The following is a 19,834-nucleotide window of genomic DNA, read 5'->3' as shown; positions in this document are numbered from 1 at the left end:
AAAAAAAGAGTTATGGATTTATTTTAAAATTATATATATATATATATATATATATATATATATATATATATATATATATATATGTTGGATTAAATTTATATGATATTAGTTTAAATTGAAATAATAAATTATTCTAAATTAGATTATATGTAATTTAATTAGTTTTTTTAATTCATTATAATTAGTGAGAAATATAATTAAATATTTATATATCATGATGTCTATATAGTCATCCTTATAGTCGAATTAGACTTCAAAACATGAATTGATTTTATTGTAAAACTAAACTTGTAAGGTTGTTATGTTTTTTTGTGGCTATGTTGTGTTCTTTATTATGGTTATTTGGGGTTTTAAGTTGACAATTAGGATTGCAAACCAAAGGCTATGGGATTTGTATTTCTTATATGAAATAATATAACCATTTTTATGTCTAAATTAGTTTGTGTATGGTTTGGAATGTGAGTGTGGGTAATCCTTCTTGATCCGATCATTATGTCTTTTAACCAAGGGGGTGACAACCGTTATTTTTTTTAAGTTTGATTTACCCGATCACCTTATGTTATCATTAGGTTGATCTATGTTCTAGATGGTTGTGTTGTGGAGCATGTTATTTTATGATTTATTTTATAATTTGAGTGGTTATCTTTATGTGTGATGTACTCTATGATGAAGATGGATGTAATTGATATTAGTTTATTGTTCTTGTGATTATGAGACTTTATGGATTGTTACTATGATTATGGGATGGATGATTCTATGAAATGTTATATTGAGATGGGCAATGAATCCTTATGTGGATGTGATATTATTTCCTATGATCCATTAATTTAATTTGGCAACTTTCATGATTTTGGTTTATGAGAATTTATTTGGTATTATTTTGAATGGAGCATTAGGTTAGGTTATCTAGGTGTATAGGGGGCAAGTGACTTGCAATGGAGGTTGGGGCCCTAAGTGGCTACCAGGGTAACTCATTGGAAGTATCTTAATTAACTGATAACACTACACACTAAATGGGGGGTTTTTTAATGAATTAAAAAGATTAAGTGCTCCCTGCCCATGCCTTAAGTGCTAGTACAGGCTAGGATGGGAGTGGGAGAAGATGCTTGATTTTGATCTTGCATAGTTAGTTTCTTTATTTGTACAAAAGGATTACTAATGCCACATAGAATCACTAGGGGGCCAAAGTCTAAAGAGACTACCAAGGTAACCTTAGAGTTGACTCATGTGATGACACTTCCCCATATGCATCTTAGCTTTCCTATTTATATTTATATTTATGTTTTTTTTTTGATTTACCTTTAAGGTCGTCTTTTCATATTATCAGTGCCACTTGTTATAGAGAGTTTTTAGGATCCTTGCCTAGGAGTTTGTGATGTTGATATTATGGGTTGATTATCTGTGTGTGGATCATACATTATCTCCCCTGTATGATGGGAGTGGGAGCCTGATTAGGTGACAATGTGGTTGAGAGGTAGTGACTTCTTACCATTTGGGTTCCCCTCAGATTGGCATCAATATTGGATGTTCATTGATGTAGTTGTACCATTATCATTCATATTCTTATCTTGGAGACTTTCTATTCAAATGTTTTGGATTAAGTAAAATAGGTGCCTAAAACCTCATAGTAAACAAAATAATACCGAATTAAAGTCCAGAACATAAAGAAGAACGGTAAAAAATTATAGGTCAAGGAAGGCCACTAACCAGTCCTAAGAAAAAACAACCTTTAAAGGAGCAGGCAAGCCCAGCCAAACTAAAAGAACAGGGGGAAGAAACGAAAAAACCAAGAGAACAAATCAAGGCATTGTTTCTTTAACCAAGTAAGTTGTCTTGAGCTCTAGTTTTTCCATGGTCTCTACTTCTTTAGTCATCAGTTGATTGTCATCTAGAGTGTCCTCCCTGTCCCTCTTCCTCTTTTTTGATCTTTCTTTAAAGCTCAGGCTTTCATCCAAGGGGTTAAAATCTGCTTTAGGAGCCATCTTTTCCTCATTGACTTTGCCAACTTTCTCGTCTATACTAACCTCCATTATCACTTGCATTTGTTTGATATTATCATTTAAGCCTTTGATAATATTAAGGCTCTAGTTAGCAGAACTATGAAGAGTACACTCCATCCTGTCCAATCTCTTATAATCTTAGTAACCCTGATTTCTAGAATGCTTATTCTGTCATACCTATCATCTCCATCCCTCCTTTCCATCCCCTACAACCTGTTCTTTAACTCTTTAGTTTTATGGAAAATCCACTCGATTGGCCAGAAGTTATCCACCATGTTGTGGGCATTTTTGAGGAGATTCATCCCCACCTCCTTAGCATTGTTGTTGAGAACTACCATTGTCAGATCAATAAGTTCCTCCAAATGGATTTTACAATCATCTCCCTCTAAGACCTTAGGTTGGATAGTCTCTTTAACAATGCCCATTTTTGCAGTCTGAGACTCGAATTTCCTCCAGATCATTTTCTTTCCTTAAGAGCCGAGATATATGGTAGTTTTCTCCTTTCCATAATCCTCATTTTTTACCTCCTGGACATTGGGAGTTGTCGCTTGACCCTTGCCAGAATCCTAATCAGCTTCAATTTTAGTTCCCCTTCTCCTCTTTGTCAAGCTTTTCACCTTCCTATGAGCCTAGACCTTTCTAGTACCCTCCTCCTTCACATCAATCTCCCCTTTTGTATCCATCCCCTCATCCTCTTTATTATAATCCTTAGCTAAATTAACGTCAGACTTGAAACTTTTACCTATCAAGCCTTTCCCAGTCTTTTTCTTCTTGTTCTTGCCTAAATCCTTAATTATCTTGGCCACCTCCTCTTCATCATCTGAGTGGAGACCCGCACTATCCTTAGTATCTTATGGAAGATAGGATCTTTGTGTATCATATGAGGACTCCACTTTGTGAGCAATAGATCTACCACAGGTTTGAGCCTTGAAGTGCTCATAAATCAATAACAATAGGCCCTCATGGAAAGTTGGATTAGCATATGATTTCTTCTTATAACCCATGATATTCTTATTAAAAAAGAAGAAGAGGTAGTAGGGTATGGAGATTTTCATGTCATACTAAAGTGGTTAAGCATGACAAAGTGATGGGCACAAATTCTATCATACCTAGTATCCAGCTTAATCTAAGGAATAATCACCCTTAGGATGAACCTCTAGATTTTATTAAAATGAATCTAGTTCATAGTACGCTTCCATCTTCACTAGTTCTTTCATCTCCTTGGTAATCTTAGCAAATTCTTTCACTGCATTAAGGGAAACTTTCTTGTCCCTAAAGAATTAATTCCCTCTGCAGGGGAACCAATGACCTCTGCAATAACACCTTCATTAACTCAAAAATCAACCCCATCTATCTTGACTTTTCCATCTTTCTAAAATGTGACCATAAGATTTGGTACCTTAGGGTTCTAGTCATGCAATTTCTCAATGAAATTGGAAATGCTACATTCCCTCAGTTTCTCCCAAACCTTTGACCACCTTTTCCATTTCGTCGCTTCATCCCCCAATTCTCTATGATGCCTTTCGCTGACCATCTTGTTTCTTAGAGTAGAAATTTTCTACAAACTCTGAAATCAAAGGATAAATTGCTGATAAAACTCACCAAAACAAAGCTTACCCTTATTCTCAGGAATGCAATAGTAATTAAGACTTCCAATCACCCAAAAAGTGTGCCAAAAATCCTCCCAATTAAGATAATTCATGTCCAGTCTGTGCTTAGCTCTCAAAAAAATTAATGTGATTCTGATGACATTACCTTTCATAATTACTCTTAATATTTTCTCATTCCCTAAATTTATGGAACAAAAGCACAACAAATTTATTTTTTTGAAAGATGAATATGAAGATAAGATGTGTAAACCTATACTTGTTACGAACGTATGCCCACTAAGTTTGAAGGTGATAAAGTTAGTTGATAGAATGAAGATTATTCCATTTGAAAATGAGATTCAAGTTTTCTATGAGGAATCACCTAGTTTTCTATAAATGGTTGCAATACTAAGGTAAAATGATATTTTGATTATAAACCCTTCACCCTCTATACTCTTATTTAAGACACTGTGATGCATGTGAAATTCAATTTTCGTATTAATGTAGTTGGAATGGTTGTAGGGCTTGCAAACATGGAGATGTTTAATAATTGTCCTAAATGTGTTTGAATCTGAATTGACCACCACATGCATAAGTACACACTCTTATTTCTTGCCCATATAAATTTACATATAAATCTCCTTAAAGGGGCTCCTTACATCTTACCTCTCTTTCGACCTTGATCAATACAATGCATTACTATGTAGGTATTTTGTAATTATTTATATGTTTATAATCTAAGATTAATTAATTATTTATCTAATTTTATTTCCAGTTAATTCTTTATTTATTTATTAGTTATTCAATAGTCCCAATATTCCCCAAATGGGAGAATAAATCGAGGTATTTAAATAATTTTTGAATTAATATGACATGTCATAAAAAAGGGCATAAAATCAAGGTTTAATCATCACTAACCATCATAATTTATTTATTTATTTAATTAAAATGTTGACCATTCCTGATCAAAGAATCCATTCCCATTTACTCCCCTTTAAATAACATACATTATTCTATTAAATTTACTTAGCTCCCAATCTAAATTTTAAATTTCTTAAGTCAACAATATCTATACATTCATTATTATGTGGGGAGGGTCACTACATGTCCCATTAATAAACTTTTTATTAAAACATATAATTGGAACAGGAAGGTACCTAATTACCTACTAACCCTAGAATAATGATAACCTATTTCTAATATGCAAAATGAAATAACAAAATATTTAGTAAAAAAAATAAACTACTTACTATCCCACTAACCATCTAACCCTACATTTAGAGGCTTCTTAAACAACTTAAACACAATATTATAAACTACCTACCCTTTTTACCCCTTGTTATGTAATTCTCCTAAGATTAAACTTACACCTAAGTCTACCCTCTTCTTCCTTTAATCTAGTTGAATTTCCCATATTGGGATCACATGCCTGAATTTCCCTCCTTCCAGGAAAATGTGCCTTGGTCCCAACAACTTCCATTACGCCTAGGAACAAGGAATAAGATAGCATGCTTACTAAAAAGGTGAAATTTGTTTTCTTTCAAGATGGGAACTAATCTAAGGAGGGTCTGACTTATGTCAGAGATGGAAACTTGTATTATGTGTCTTCCCAAGTCTTAAGAAGGGATGTTGATGCAAAGGATGGTGGTGGGGTCCTCCTGTCTTCCAAACCCATTATCACTTTCACTTATGCTTGGTTTTTGAGAAGATAGTTGCCTAGGTTAGTGTTGTGGGGGTAGGATTTAGATATGGTTAGCTTTTTCTTTTCTTTTTTGTGTTCCCTTCTTGATTGATTAACGTGCTCACTTGGATTTCTTAATTGGCTTTATTTTATTATTCTTATTATTATTATTATTTGAACTTGGTGTGATAGTGACCTGTGAGTCACATGACCCAAATGAGTCCCCATGGATTAGGTACTTGTGATATTAAATTATTTCCTCTTAGGATACATGCATTATTCTAATAATATTTGGTGTATTAGGTCCTAGTGTCCAATCTGCTCATTATTTTATTACTCTGTATTATGGGGAAGGAACTATTTTTCCTTCCTCATACAATTTCCAAAGAGTAATTTAAATGCTCATACAGGCCTATTCACTTTGTGAGGTCTTATACTATGCTCTCTTTTTTTGAAATATGCATGTTCACTTCTCAAACAAATTTTACTTCATTCTACCATGGTATTTTGATGAATATGTTAAGGATGTAATGGTGTTACTCAACCTATGAGTTTATTTATAACTTGAATGCCTAAATGCTCAAATGTTCATACAAAAAAAATGAACTATCAAGTATAGCAACAATCTTCCATTACATAACCTATGAAACTTCAATGCAACATCTATTTTTTGAATTGATCATCTTAGATCTACAATATTCTTCCAACTAACATTTGTGAAACATTCCCACCAAATGATTTGCAAATAAGATAAGAAGATGGATCTTATTACATAATTTCATCATATTACATCAAATTTCACAATGGATATTTTCTTACAAGTAAAGTAAATACCATCACTAATCTTTCCCTTCGCATTTTCAAAAAAATACACCATGATAACAATACTCTTTTACATAAAAATGAAATCACAATGGGACTTGAAGACCACAATACATTTGAGATGACATAACATGGGTCTCTCTTTACACAATTGATTTTCCAACATTGTCAAGGGTGAAACCCTAGCACCTTCAAGGAATCCATCTTCACAAAACCTGCACATGCACACAAACAAGGAACCATGGAGGCTCACCTCCCATCCTAGGCTTCTATGAAGTCACCCACGAGTAGGGAAAACAAGAACCAAACAAATTACACACATACATCACTTTCCATTGCATGAAAGCACAATACATAACACAACACAACTCCCTCCCATGGCTTGCACTATGGTTCACCATTGGAATCATCTCACATTGGGTGAAGGTGGGCTCTTCAAAGAGGAGATGCCATAACCAACATAAAACATCTTATTAAAATTGTATATGCCCTCAAGGCCATCATAAGATCTTCTTCTTCATACACACAAATCCATTGTACCTCCCAAAATAACAAAGGTATATGGCTTCAATGGAGCCCATACTCCATGAAAGAAAACAACTCCTCATCATGAGGTAAATACTCTCAACTACAATGTTGAGCCCAATTGAGCCCTTCATCCAAGGCTTCTCTTCCCCGCCAAGGGTGAGTGAAGCCTTCACACCCATGATCACATTCTACATTCAAACCAACAAGAAAATCAAGAAGGAAAGAAAACAAGAAATCTTAAAGATCATAATACACATTCACTTTGCCAAACACCACACCAAAACCCACAATGCAAGATTCACAACACAAGGCATGCTCCATTGACAACCCTCTATACTTGCAGATTTATTTTGCAATACTAAAAGAAAGAAATGAAAAGAAGCATGTTTTGAAACACCAACCTTGGTCCAAGCTAAGGCAATGATAGTTGTAGTAGAGCTCCCTTAACCTCCCTCCAAAACCTAACTGTCTCTAAACTTAGAAAGTGGGCGAACAACCCACTAATTTGGCGACTCTCTAATAAGGCCTTCTCCCTAACTATTTTAGCAAAGACATCAAGCCTCCTCTTTCTTACATTTTTTCCCCTCCAAAATAAGAAAGTTGACCAAGTGGGATGGTGAGGGTACACTCATGGGGAAACCCCAATTTTCGAACTGGTTCAAGAGGGCATTGTTTAAGGGGTCCCCTAAGTTAGCTAATCACTAAAATAGTTGAATTCAGGACGCTAACATGTTATACTACCATTAGGGTGGCTTATTTTCAATAAAATGATATTTTAGGATCCCATTTAGGCCCTCTAAAAACCCTGACAAGTTTGAATTCGAAAATCAACATGATGGTGACCCATCCTAACACTCTCTCCCAAGTGGGTGTACTTAAACATTAATTGGAAGAAAAGGAAAAGACTAAGATTAAGTGACCTTGTGACCAACACTCTAGGTGACATATCATCAACACATAGACAAATACAAGTGTCAAGTCACCCATTAAAATACATTACACTTCACCATGACATGTCCTTAATTCATCTAAATTATGATTAAACATTTCCTCATACAAAAAAATTGACATTATGAAACAAAATACTTTCACAGCGAGGCTTTTGAATCTTCTAAAGATTCACCTTGGTTAACTATGTTCACATAGGTTTGGAACTTGTTTCCCCCAAGAATTTCCATGGTTCCACTTCCTGCACATTAAACTCGACCATCAATAGTCCAAGGGGGTCATACAAACATATATATCATAAATGCATATAATAATATCCATATTAACATAATTCAAATTAATTTTCCTTTCCTAGTTAATTCAATTATTCTATTCAAAGTGTTAAAATATCAAAATTTGCATGTCATAAGTCATCATTATTAATTGACATTTATCTGCATATCATAATCATTCATCTCATAAAGCTTCATAATCAAATTAACATTTATCTACAAATCATAAATCATCATAATCAAATTAACATTTCACATCACATCAAAATCTAATAGTATCATGTCATAAAACTCCATCCATATGTGTTCGATCATTTCATACACAATAATAGGTTCTTAGTGCATATCATAATGTAAAATACTACTGTAGTATCAAAATCAATAGATAAAATAATCCACTGTCCATCTAAGTCTTGAATAGGTGTCAAAATATCAAAGTCTTGAATATCAAAATTTAATAAGATGTCTATACTATGATGGGTCTGGGTGAGGCCTCACATCCTCCCCGCTAGGCATGAACTTCCTCCTGGAGTTCATCAAAAAGATATGGGTATTGAGTCTTCATCTAAGTTGCATCCTCACATGAAGTCGTGACCTCATCATAACAATCCCATTGGACCCTAACCTAGTCCAGCTCTCTACCTCAAAGTGTGAGGGTCCAACGAGCCAAAATGTGAATGGGCTCCAATGCTATTTGTTCATCTCACTCCATCTGCAAAGCATCCCAATCTATGATGTGAGACTTGTGATAAATATACTTTTTTAATACAGATACATGAAATACATGGTGAATGTGCAATAAGCTAGGTGGCAGGGCTAAATGATAAGAAACTAGTCCTATCTATTCCAAAATCTCAAAGGGACCCACAAATCGAGGTGCTATCTTAGAGCCTTTTCCAAAATGGATTGGGCTCTTATGTGGTCACACTCTCAAAAATACTCTCTCAACAACCATGTACTCTCTATCCACCCTCTTTGCATCTGCATATTTCTTCTATCTATCTTGGGCTTCTTTGAGGCATTGTCTAATCAATACCACCCATTTCTCCATGTCCTTGACTAACTATGGCCCTATATATATCTTTTCTTCAATCCTATCCCAACTTAGGGGTGTCCTAAAAGGCCTACCATACAAGGCTTGATAGGGTGGCATGCCTATAGAAGTGTGATTCCCATTGTTATACAAAAATTCTGCAAGATGGAGGTACTCCTCCCACTTGGACTAGTGGTCCATCACATACATTCATAACATATCCTCTAGGATCTGGTTAACCCTCTCTATTTTCCCATCCATTTGAGGATGATAGGCAGTGCTAAAGTTGAGCTTGGTACCAAGTGATGTCTGTAATTCCCTCCAAAAAGATGATGTAAATAAGGAGTTTCTATCTGATAATATCTTACAAGGAATTCCATGGAGCCTAACAATATCTCGCAAGAATACCTATGCTAGTGAGAGTGTTATGAAGGTGGTGTGAACGGGTGAAAAGTGAGCAACTTTGGTCAAAGTGTCAACCGTCACCATGATGGCATTGTGATGATGAGAAGACATCAGAAGACCAACAATGAAATCCATGGAGATAGTGTCCCACTTCCACTTAGGTATCTTGTGTGGCTACAAGAGTCCACCTGGGTGTCCATGCTCTACCTTAACTCTCTGACACTCTAGGCATTTGGCTATGATGTTGGCAATCTACATTCTCATTCCTGGCCAATGATATAACTGCCTTAAATTTGCATGAAGCTTCGTGACACCTGGATGTGCTGCATAGGGTGCTCTTTGAGCCTCCAAAATGATGAACTCTCATAAGTCACCCAAGGATGGTACATAAATGTGCCCTTTATGGTGTAGTAATCCATCTGGACTCAATGAAAAATCCAAAAATCTCCCCTCTAGGGGTCTCTAAGAATGGACTAATTGACAAACTTCTACATAAAATGCATCTTTGAGAAGATGGTGCAGTATGTGCTCTCTCAAATTTGTCTCAGTAATCATTGAAGATATCTTGTGATGTCTCCTACTCAAGGCATCTGTGACTACATTCTCCTTTTCTTTAAAGTAATGTACATCAAAATCATACTCACATTAAAACTCCATCCATCTCCTCTGTTAGGCATTTAGATTTGGTTGAGCAAAAATATATTGCAAACTTTGGCGATTTGAATGAAGATCAAAGTGATGTCCTAGAATAAAGTGGTGCCATCTTGCCAAGGCATGAACTACTATTGTAAGTTCCAAATCATGGGTGGGATAATTGAGCTTGTGAGTCTTAAGTTTCCTAGACTCATATGCTATGACATGACCATTATGCATGAGAACGGCTCCAATACCATCTAGTGATGCATCTGTGCATACTACAAAATCTATTGAAGGATCAAGTACTGCTAGGATTGGTGCACTAGTGAGTGCCTTCTTGATTTCTTGGAAGGACCTCTCGCATTTTTCTATCCATTCAAACTTCTTCCATTTCCTCTAAAGTGAGGTGATGGGATGAGCTACTCTGGAAAATCCTGCCACAAAATGCCTATAATATCCTGCTAATCCCATGAAGCTTCTAACTTCTAAAACATTAGTCGGTGCTGGCCAATCCATGATGGCCTGGATCTTGGATGGATCCACTACAATTCCATCTCCTGATATCACATGATCTAAATAATGTACTTCCTTCTTGAAGAAGGCACACTTGGACAAACTGCCATATAACTTATTTTTCCTTAAGCATTGCAATACTTTCCTTAAGTGTTCTTCGTGTTCCTTCTCATCACGTGAGTATATCAATATGCCATCAAGGAATACTACTACAAACTTATTTAGAAATGTATGAAACACCCCGTTCATAAGACTCATGAATATAGCTGGGGCATTTTTAAGACCAAATGGTACCATTGTGAACTCATAGTGGCCATACCTTGTACAAAATGTAGTCTTATGAATGTCACTCTCCACAATCCATAGTTGGTGATATCCCAACTTCAAATCTATCTTGGAGAATACTCAAGCACCCTATAACTAATCAAATAGGTCATCAATTCTAGGGAACGGATATCAATTCTTGATCAATACCTTATTCAATTGTCGGTAGTTAATACACAATCTGAATGACCCATCTTTCTTCTTCACAAAGATCATTGGTGCACCCCAAGGTGAGACACTAGGAAAAATATGTCCCTTTTCCAAGAGTTCCTCCAACTGAATCTTAAGTTCATTGAGTTCATGTGTAGCCATCCTATATGGAGATCTAGAAATGGGTTTGGCTCCTGGCACCAAATCAACTATCCTAGGTGGTGGCATACCTAGAAGCTCTGAGGGAAACACATCCTTAAAGTCTTGTAGTATCAGGTAGTCATCTAAAGAAGGTCCCTCCCTTCTTCTTCCTCTCTATTACTAATAGATACTAAAAATAGTTGACATCCCTTTCATAGACACTGCTTAAGCTGCATGGAGGAGATCATACGAAGGGACACTAGCCTTTGCACCCCTGAAATCACCATAGGAATACCACAATCATCAAGGAACTCAACCTTCTTCTATCTGCAATCCATTTTAGCATTATGTGTACATAGCCAATCCATACCAAGGACTATATCATATGATCCTAGGGGAGTAACTCGAAGATCTACAGTGGTTCTCAACTCTCCAATTTGAATATGATGATAATGAATAGGGGAATTAACTATCACCTTAGCCGTAGATGCCAATTTGAATTCCCAATCATCATTCTGCCTAGCTACCACTAGCCTACAATGCTCCACTATAAAGGGAGATACAAAAGAATCTGTGGCTTCGGAGTCAAACAAAATAGAAACCTTAGTACCTTTGATCATACTTGTAGCCTCAATGATTGTAGCCTGATGCTCAACTTGATAGCTATCAACTGCTAAAAATACCCTATGGGACCTACCCATGTCTCCTACTGTAGGCTCTGAAGTGGCTCCCTGCTGATTATTGGTTGTCGATCTCTAAGGATACTCTCTGGCTATATGGCCCATACCATCACAAGCATAACAAGGCCCACAAGTCTAAATCTGAACTCCCTGTGGCCTAGACTACTACTGACCACCTGACTTGTAGGATCTGCTATACCACCATGGGAGGATTTATGAGTCCTAGTTGGTTGTGCATATGGAGCTTGTGGCCTCCAATCTCATCGGGACCCTTGTGATTGCCATTTCTTGGGCTTAGAGCCCTGATACCCTTGTGTTGACTTCTACCTATTATCCTATTATGAATTTTGCTACACTTGTGGGGCCTTAGAAGACCCTACTGACTGACCTGGATTACCCTTCCATGAGGGTTAATGTTGTCCTAACTACTGGGAGTAATTTCAATTGTGGGATTGATCTCAGGATTCCTGTTTGTTATAGAGATCTTCCACAACCAATGTTGTCTCAACTACCTCTCTGAAAGTGCTTGGAAAAACTAGGCGTACTAAGTTTTGAAGTGACAAGTTAAGACCCTTGGTAAATCAATAAATCCATAGCTTCTCATCCTTCATGTACTCAACATAAGAAAGGAGCTCTAAGAATCTACTCTCATACTGTGCTATAGTAAGACCCCTCTACTGGAGGTCGTGGAACTCCTCAATCTGACTCTATCTGAAATACTCTGAAAGATACCTATCTTTGAATCTGGCCACAAATACCTCCGAGGTGAGTCTGTCTACTCTGACTCTGCTTATTCTATCCTCCTGTTTCAACCAATTGGAAGCATTGTCTCACAGTAAGTGGATAGCGAGTCGAGCCTTCAAATTGCTCTCATATGGATGCAACCTGAAGCACCTCTCTAAACTCTGTAACCATGCCTCTGCATGTGCACCATTTGTGGTTCTGGTGAAAATAAGTGGTTTGAGTTGGATTAAATCCATAATCTCATTCCTTATGTCACTAGGTGTCCTCACCACTGTTGGTGGCTCTATGATTGGTGGTTGATCAATCTGATGAACTGAGGCCTCTTCCTGGTCACCTTGTCCTTATGCGTCTCTAGGTGGGGGACTCTTGCTTCTTTCCCTATTATCAGCTCTTTGTTCCCCTATTCCTTGCTATTTGGGTTGTGAAATCATAGGTGGCATCCTTTCCTGCAGTACTCCGATAAGATTCTGAATGGTCGTAAAAAGTTGATTGAGATTTTGAGGTTGCTCGGGTGAGAGTTTGACAATTCCTCGTCTTGCCCCTCTAGATGCTGCTCACAAACCATCATACTTTATTTATTTATTTAATTAAAATCTTGACCATTCTTGATCAAAGAATCCATTCCCATTTACTCCCCTTTAAATAACATTTATTATCTATTAAATTTAATTAGCCCCCATATAAATTTTAAAATTCTTAAGTCAACAATATCTATACATTCATTATTATGTGGGGAGGGTCACTACATGTCCCATTAATAAACTTTTCAATAAAACATATAATTGGAACAGGAAGGTACCTAATAACCTACTAACCCTAGAATAATGATAACCTATTTCTAATATGCAACATGAAATAAAAAAACATTTAGTAAAAATAATAAACTACTTACTATCCCACTAACCATCTAAACCTATATTTAGAGGCTTATTAAACAACGTAAACACAATATTATAATCTACCTACCCTTTTTACCCTTTATCATGTAGTTCTCCCAAGATTAAACTTACACCTAAGTCTACCCTCTTGTCCCTTTACTCCAGTCAAATTTCCCATATTGGAATCATGTGCCTGCATTTCTCTCCTTCCAAGACAATGTCCCTTGGTCCCAACAACTTCCATTATGCCTAGGAACAAGGAATAAGATAGCATGCTTAATAAAAAGGTAAAATTTGTTTTCTTTCAAGGTGGGAACTAATCTAAGGAGGGTCTAATTCCTAAGGCTTAAGAAGGGATGTTGACGCCAAGGATGGTGGTGGGGACCTCCTATCTTCCAAACCCATTATCACTTTCACTTATGCTTGGTTTTTGAGAAGATAGCTGCCTAGGTTAGTGGGGTGGTGGTAGGATTTAGATACAATTAGCTTTGTTTATTTATTTATTTATTTGTTTGTTTGTGTTCCCTTCTTGATTGGTTAACGTGCTCACTTTGATTTCTTTATTGACTTTATTTTATTATTCTTTTTATTATTATTATTATTTTATTTGAACTTGGTCTGATAGTGACCTATGAGTCACATGACCCAAATGAGTCCCCATGGATTAGGTACTTGTGATATTAAATTATTTCCTCTTAGGATACATGTATTATTTTAATAATATTTGGTGTCCTAGGTCCTAGTGTCCAATCTGCTCATTATTTTATTACTTTGTATTATGGGGAAGGAACTATTTTTCCTTCCCCATACAATTTCCAAAGAGCAATTTATGCTCATATAGGCCTATTCACTTTGTGAGTTCTTATACTATGGTTTTTTTTTTCTGAAATATGCATGTTCACTTCTCAAACAAGTTTTACTTCATTCTACCATGGTATTTTGATGAATATGTTAAGGATTTAATGGTGTTACTCATCCTATGAGTCTATTTAAAACTTGAAAGCCTAAATGCTCAAATGTTCATACAAAAAAAATCAACTATCAAGTATAGCAACAATCTTCCATTGCACAACCTATGAAACTTCAATGCAACATCTATTTTTTGAATTGATCATCTTATATCTACACTATTCTTCCAACTAACATTTGTGAAATGTTCCCACCAAATGACTTGCAAATAAGATAAGAAGATGGATCTTATTACATAATTTCATCATATTACATCAAATTTCACAATGGATATTTTCTTACAAGTAAAGTAAATACCATCACTAAATCTTTCCTTTCACATTTTCAAAACAATACACCATGACAAAAATACTCTTTTACATAAAAATGAATTCACAATGGGACTTGAAGACCACAATACATTTGAGATGACATAACATGGGTCTCTCTTTACACAATTGATTTCCCAACATTGTCAAGGGTGAAACGCTAACACCTTCAAGGAATCCATCTTCAAAAATCCTACACATGCACACAAACAAGGAACCATGGAGGCTCACCTCTCGTCCTAGGCTTCTATGAAGCCACCCACTGAGTAGGGGAAACAAGAATCAAATGGATTACACACATACATCACTTGTCATTTCATGAAAGCACAATACATAACACAACACAACTCCCTCCCATGGCTTGAACTATTATTCACCATTGGAATCATCTCACATTGGGTGAAGGTGGGATCTTCAAAGAGGAGATGCCATAACCAACATAAAACATCTTATTGCAATTGCATATGCCCTCAAGGCCATCATAAAATCTCCTTCTTCATACACACAAATACCTTGTACCTCCCAAAATAACAAAGGTATTTGGCTTCAATGGAGCCCATACTCCATGAAAGAATAAAACTTCTCATCATGAGGTAAATATTCTCAACTAAAATGTTGAGCCAAACTAAACCCTTCACGCAAGGCTTCTCTTCCCCCCCAAGGCTGAGTGAAGCCTTCACACCCATGATCACATTCTACATTCAAACCAACAAGAAAATCAAGAAGGAAAGAAAACAAGAAATCTTCAAGATCATAATACACATTCACTTTGCCAAACACCACACCAAAACCCACAATGCAAAGATTCACAACACAAGGCATGCTCCATTGACACCCCTCTATACTTGTAGATTTATTTTGCAATACTAAAAGAAATAAATGAAAAGAAGCATGTTTTGAAACACCAACCTTGGTCCAAGCTAAGGCAATGATAGTTGTAGTATAGCTCCCTTAACCTCCCTCCAAAACTTAACTATCTCTAAACTTAGAGAGTGGGTGAACAACCCAATAATTTGGCCAAGACTCTCTAATAAGGCCTTATCCCTAGCTATTTTAGCAAAGACATCAAGCCTCCTCTTTCTTACATTATTGCCCCTCCAAAATAAGAAAGTTGACCAAGTGGGATGGTGAGGCTACACTCATGGGGAAACCCCAATTTTCGAATTGGTTCAAGAAGGCATTGTTTAAGGGGTCCCTTGAGTTAGCTAATCACTAAAATAGTTTAATTTAGGCCCCTAACATGTTATACTACCATTAAGGTGGCTTATTTTCAATAAAATGACACTTTAGGATCCCATTTAGGCTCTCTAAAAACCCTGACAAGTTTGAATTCGAAAATCAACATGATGATGACCCATCCTAATACTCTCTCCCAAGTGGGTGTACTTAAAGATGAATTGGAAGAAAAGGAAAAGACTAAGATTAAGTGACTTTGTGACCAACACTCTAGGTGACTTATCATCAACACATAGGCAAATACAAGTGTCAAGTGACACATTAGAATACATTACACTTCACCATGACATGTCCTTAATTCATCTAAATTATGATTAAACATTTCCTCATACAAACAAATTTACATTATAAAACAAAACACTTTTACAATGAGGCTTTTGAATCTTCCAAAGATTCGCCTTGGTTAACTGTGTTCACATAGGTTTGGAAATTGTTTCCCCCAAGAATTTCCATGGTTCCACTTCCTGCACATTAAACTCGAGCATTAGTAGTCCAAGGGGGACATATAAACATATATATCATAAATGCATATGATAATTTCCATATTAACATAATTCAAATTAATGTTTCTTTCCTAGTTATTTCAATTATTCTATTCGAAGTGTTAAAATATCAAAATTTGCACATCATAAGTCAATATTATCAAATTAACATTTATCTGCATATCATAATCATTCATCTCATAAAGCTTCATAATCAAATTAGCATTTATCTACAAATCATAAATCATCATAATCAAATTAACATTTTGCATCGGATTAAAATCTAATAGTATCATGTCATAAAATTGCATCCATATGTGTTCAATCATTTCATACACAATAACAGGTTCTTAGTGCATATCATAATGTAAAATACTATTGCAATATCAAAATCAATAGATAAAATAATCTACTGTCCATCTAAGTCTTGAATAGCTATCAAAATATCAAAGTCTCAAATATCAAAATGTAATTAAAAGTCTATGCTATGACGGATCGGGGTGAGGCCTCACATCTTTCCTTTCCTCCCCTGGATTCTCTCAATCTCTATCATGCTTTTTATTGTTGTCGAGTCACCAATAATCCATTTGTAAGGCATGTCCCTTTTTACCACCTTGTTGGCCATCTAGTCGGCAACCGAGTTAGCATCTCTTTTTTCATGTGACACGTAGACCCTTTCGAAAGTGAGTAGGATTTTTTTAGTTTCTTCTATCATATTCTTGATTGACCAGGACAGAGGATGCTCACTAATACATTTGGCATCGATTTGTGATGGCTATGTGTCACAATTACGACAAAAATGTGTCGCCACTGCGATAGTAATAGATGTCATTGTTTTTTAGTTGCAAATTATGATGTCTATCCTATACCATCGCAATTATGATGCCTATCCATCACATTGCAACCACTTTATTATGACATCAACCCCATCACAATTCTTGTGGCCGACGTCGCAATTGCGACGAAAACCCAGGCAATTGCGACGATAGTTGGCATCGCAGCTACAGCAACCCTGTCGCAATTCTTGTGGCAAACGTTGCAATGGCGATGGACACCTTGGCAATTGTGACGGACTATGGCATCACCGCTACAACAACCCCATTGTAATGCTTGTTGTTGACGTCACAATCGCGATGGATACAAAGTATAACAAAAAAAAAAACTCCTTAGTTATGTTTAGTTGTCAATACCTACCCATACTGACCACCCCTATTCTTCCCAGGTAGAAAAATCAAATATAAGATTCCTAAATGGGTCAATACCTGCCCATATTGAGCCAACAGTAGCAGATCAGAAACGCAGATCCCATGTTAGTTTTCCTTTTTCAATTTCTTCAATTTTTGATGTTTTACATTTCTAGAGAGATTTTAAATTTATCTTAATTAGATATTCAGTCATAAAGTTTTTGAAAGAGAAATGCCATTCTAAATACTAGATTTGTCATATTTGGGTTTACATGTATCTAACCAGACTCCTACTAGATATCGTTGATAAGTTTAACCTCTTTATGGACTCTTTTGATTTTTCATTTCTTCCTAATCAACTAGCAATTTGGGTACTTATTCTCTTCAATCCATCTTCATACCAGATTTATCTTCAACCTCCTTCAGAAATATAGAACTATGCATCATGAGTGATCAAACCTTTAATTAGATTTTGGTACTCCTGTTAACCTCTCTAATCAATTTCAAATGGGCTATTCTAGATGTTGGTATTAGAAATAGCATGGATAGACTAATCCAATGCCCAAATATTACCAATTAACACTGCTCAAATAAGAATGAGATTCAATTAAGTCTTACATAGATTTGAAATTACTTGTGAAGAAACTCTGAAGCCCACCTTCTAAAGAAATTACTTGTTGCCCATCTTTGACTCACTGTGGTAAAATGCTCTGCGCAATACATCCTGTAGTGCAACGAAAACCCGCAGGTGAAATTAAAATTCTTAGTTAGGCACAAGAAAATGAGTTACAATGATTACCCAATGTCTACAATCATCAATCCCTTCACCTTAGCTAACATGTCAATTCTTACCCCAAACTCTTTGTTGCCAATGTTTATTTATGCACAGATGGGTACGCCACGACGGTATATGCTTCCTCAAGAGGCAAAAAATATTCCACGTGGAAAAAACAATCAACCAAGTTCTATGAAGGGAGCCCTAAAAAAAAAAATCTAAGTGTTCCTTTCAAAAGCTCACCATCCCTTCCAAAAGCCACCCCCTCTAGATTTTGACCTCCCTGTACCCAGCTGGAGAACCGCTCTGCGGGTGGACAACCCTATTTACATTTATAAAAATTAATTATAAAATTGTTAAGATTGAAACAACATATAATCATTTTTCTGTATGGGCTGAATATGATGATATCAACATATTCTAATACTAAAGTTGTTTGTCAACAACTATATAGCTAACCTAAAAGCCTACATGAATACTAAATAACTTGAATTCATGCATTGTTGCAACTTACATCATATAAGACAAAGGATCTATTACATGGTAGGACTCAACCTATGCATCATGGAAAAAATTATGCTACTTCATAAACAAGATGATGTGAAGCATTTTCATGACATAAAATGTCCAATGGCTTGTGCCGGTTATTTACCACTAGTTTATGTGTGCAAGGCCTTTCATACCAATGGTACAAAAGGTTTAACTCTATAATTCTAACTTCTCATATATCAATCATAATTAGACTTGGCATTAATGTAATGCATATGAAAATTTCCATGCTTAAAACTGTATGAAATATATCCAGAATAAAAATAGAAACAGTAATAAGCTAAAAAGGTAATGAAAACATTGATATTTATGTATATATCCGCATTTGATTTTTTATGTAGATAAATGTCGACATCATGCAAGGTCAGCTTGGATGATGGGCAAGCCTCCCTCTAACATGAACTACACTATAAATGCACGTATATTCATGGACGTGTATTTCCCTCTAGTTAGGGGGTCAGAGACCCCAAAGAGAAGCATCATGCATCCCATAAAATTATAGTATTGTGATACTGAGAGTAAGCCAATGCTAGTCAAAGAATGATAATAACCATCAAGTGTTAACTATAAGAATAGGGAGCTCTTCTAGGAGGTTTGCAATAGTCACATTCTTATCCTCATAATTCTTAAGGAAAAGAATCTTCGTAAATGAATTCAATGTAGAGTTTCTATTGGGCTTGAGTAGTCCCATTACATTCAACATTATATATAAATTATAATCCCATAGTATCTCTTTTTCCCAAGTACCTTAAGTGTAGCAAAAGTGATCCTTTAAGACAACTTTATTTCTAAGCTACAATTATATTTAATCGAGGCAAAGCTTTAACAATTCAATTTTTTATTGGTTTTTCCATATCCTATAATATTGTCAAAACAAAAAAAGACAACATAATCAAAGATGTTAAAAATTATGTAAAAATTATTAGATCATAAATCCACATAGCTTGGAAGTTCTATAGATTTTTAAGTATACAGATGATTTTATTG

This window comes from Cupressus sempervirens, chromosome 7, assembly GCF_028749045.1.
Source record: "Cupressus sempervirens isolate cs-2001-9-10 chromosome 7, ASM2874904v1, whole genome shotgun sequence".
Taxonomy (NCBI): domain Eukaryota; kingdom Viridiplantae; phylum Streptophyta; class Pinopsida; order Cupressales; family Cupressaceae; genus Cupressus; species Cupressus sempervirens.
Note: the sequence above shows the minus strand (reverse complement) of the source record.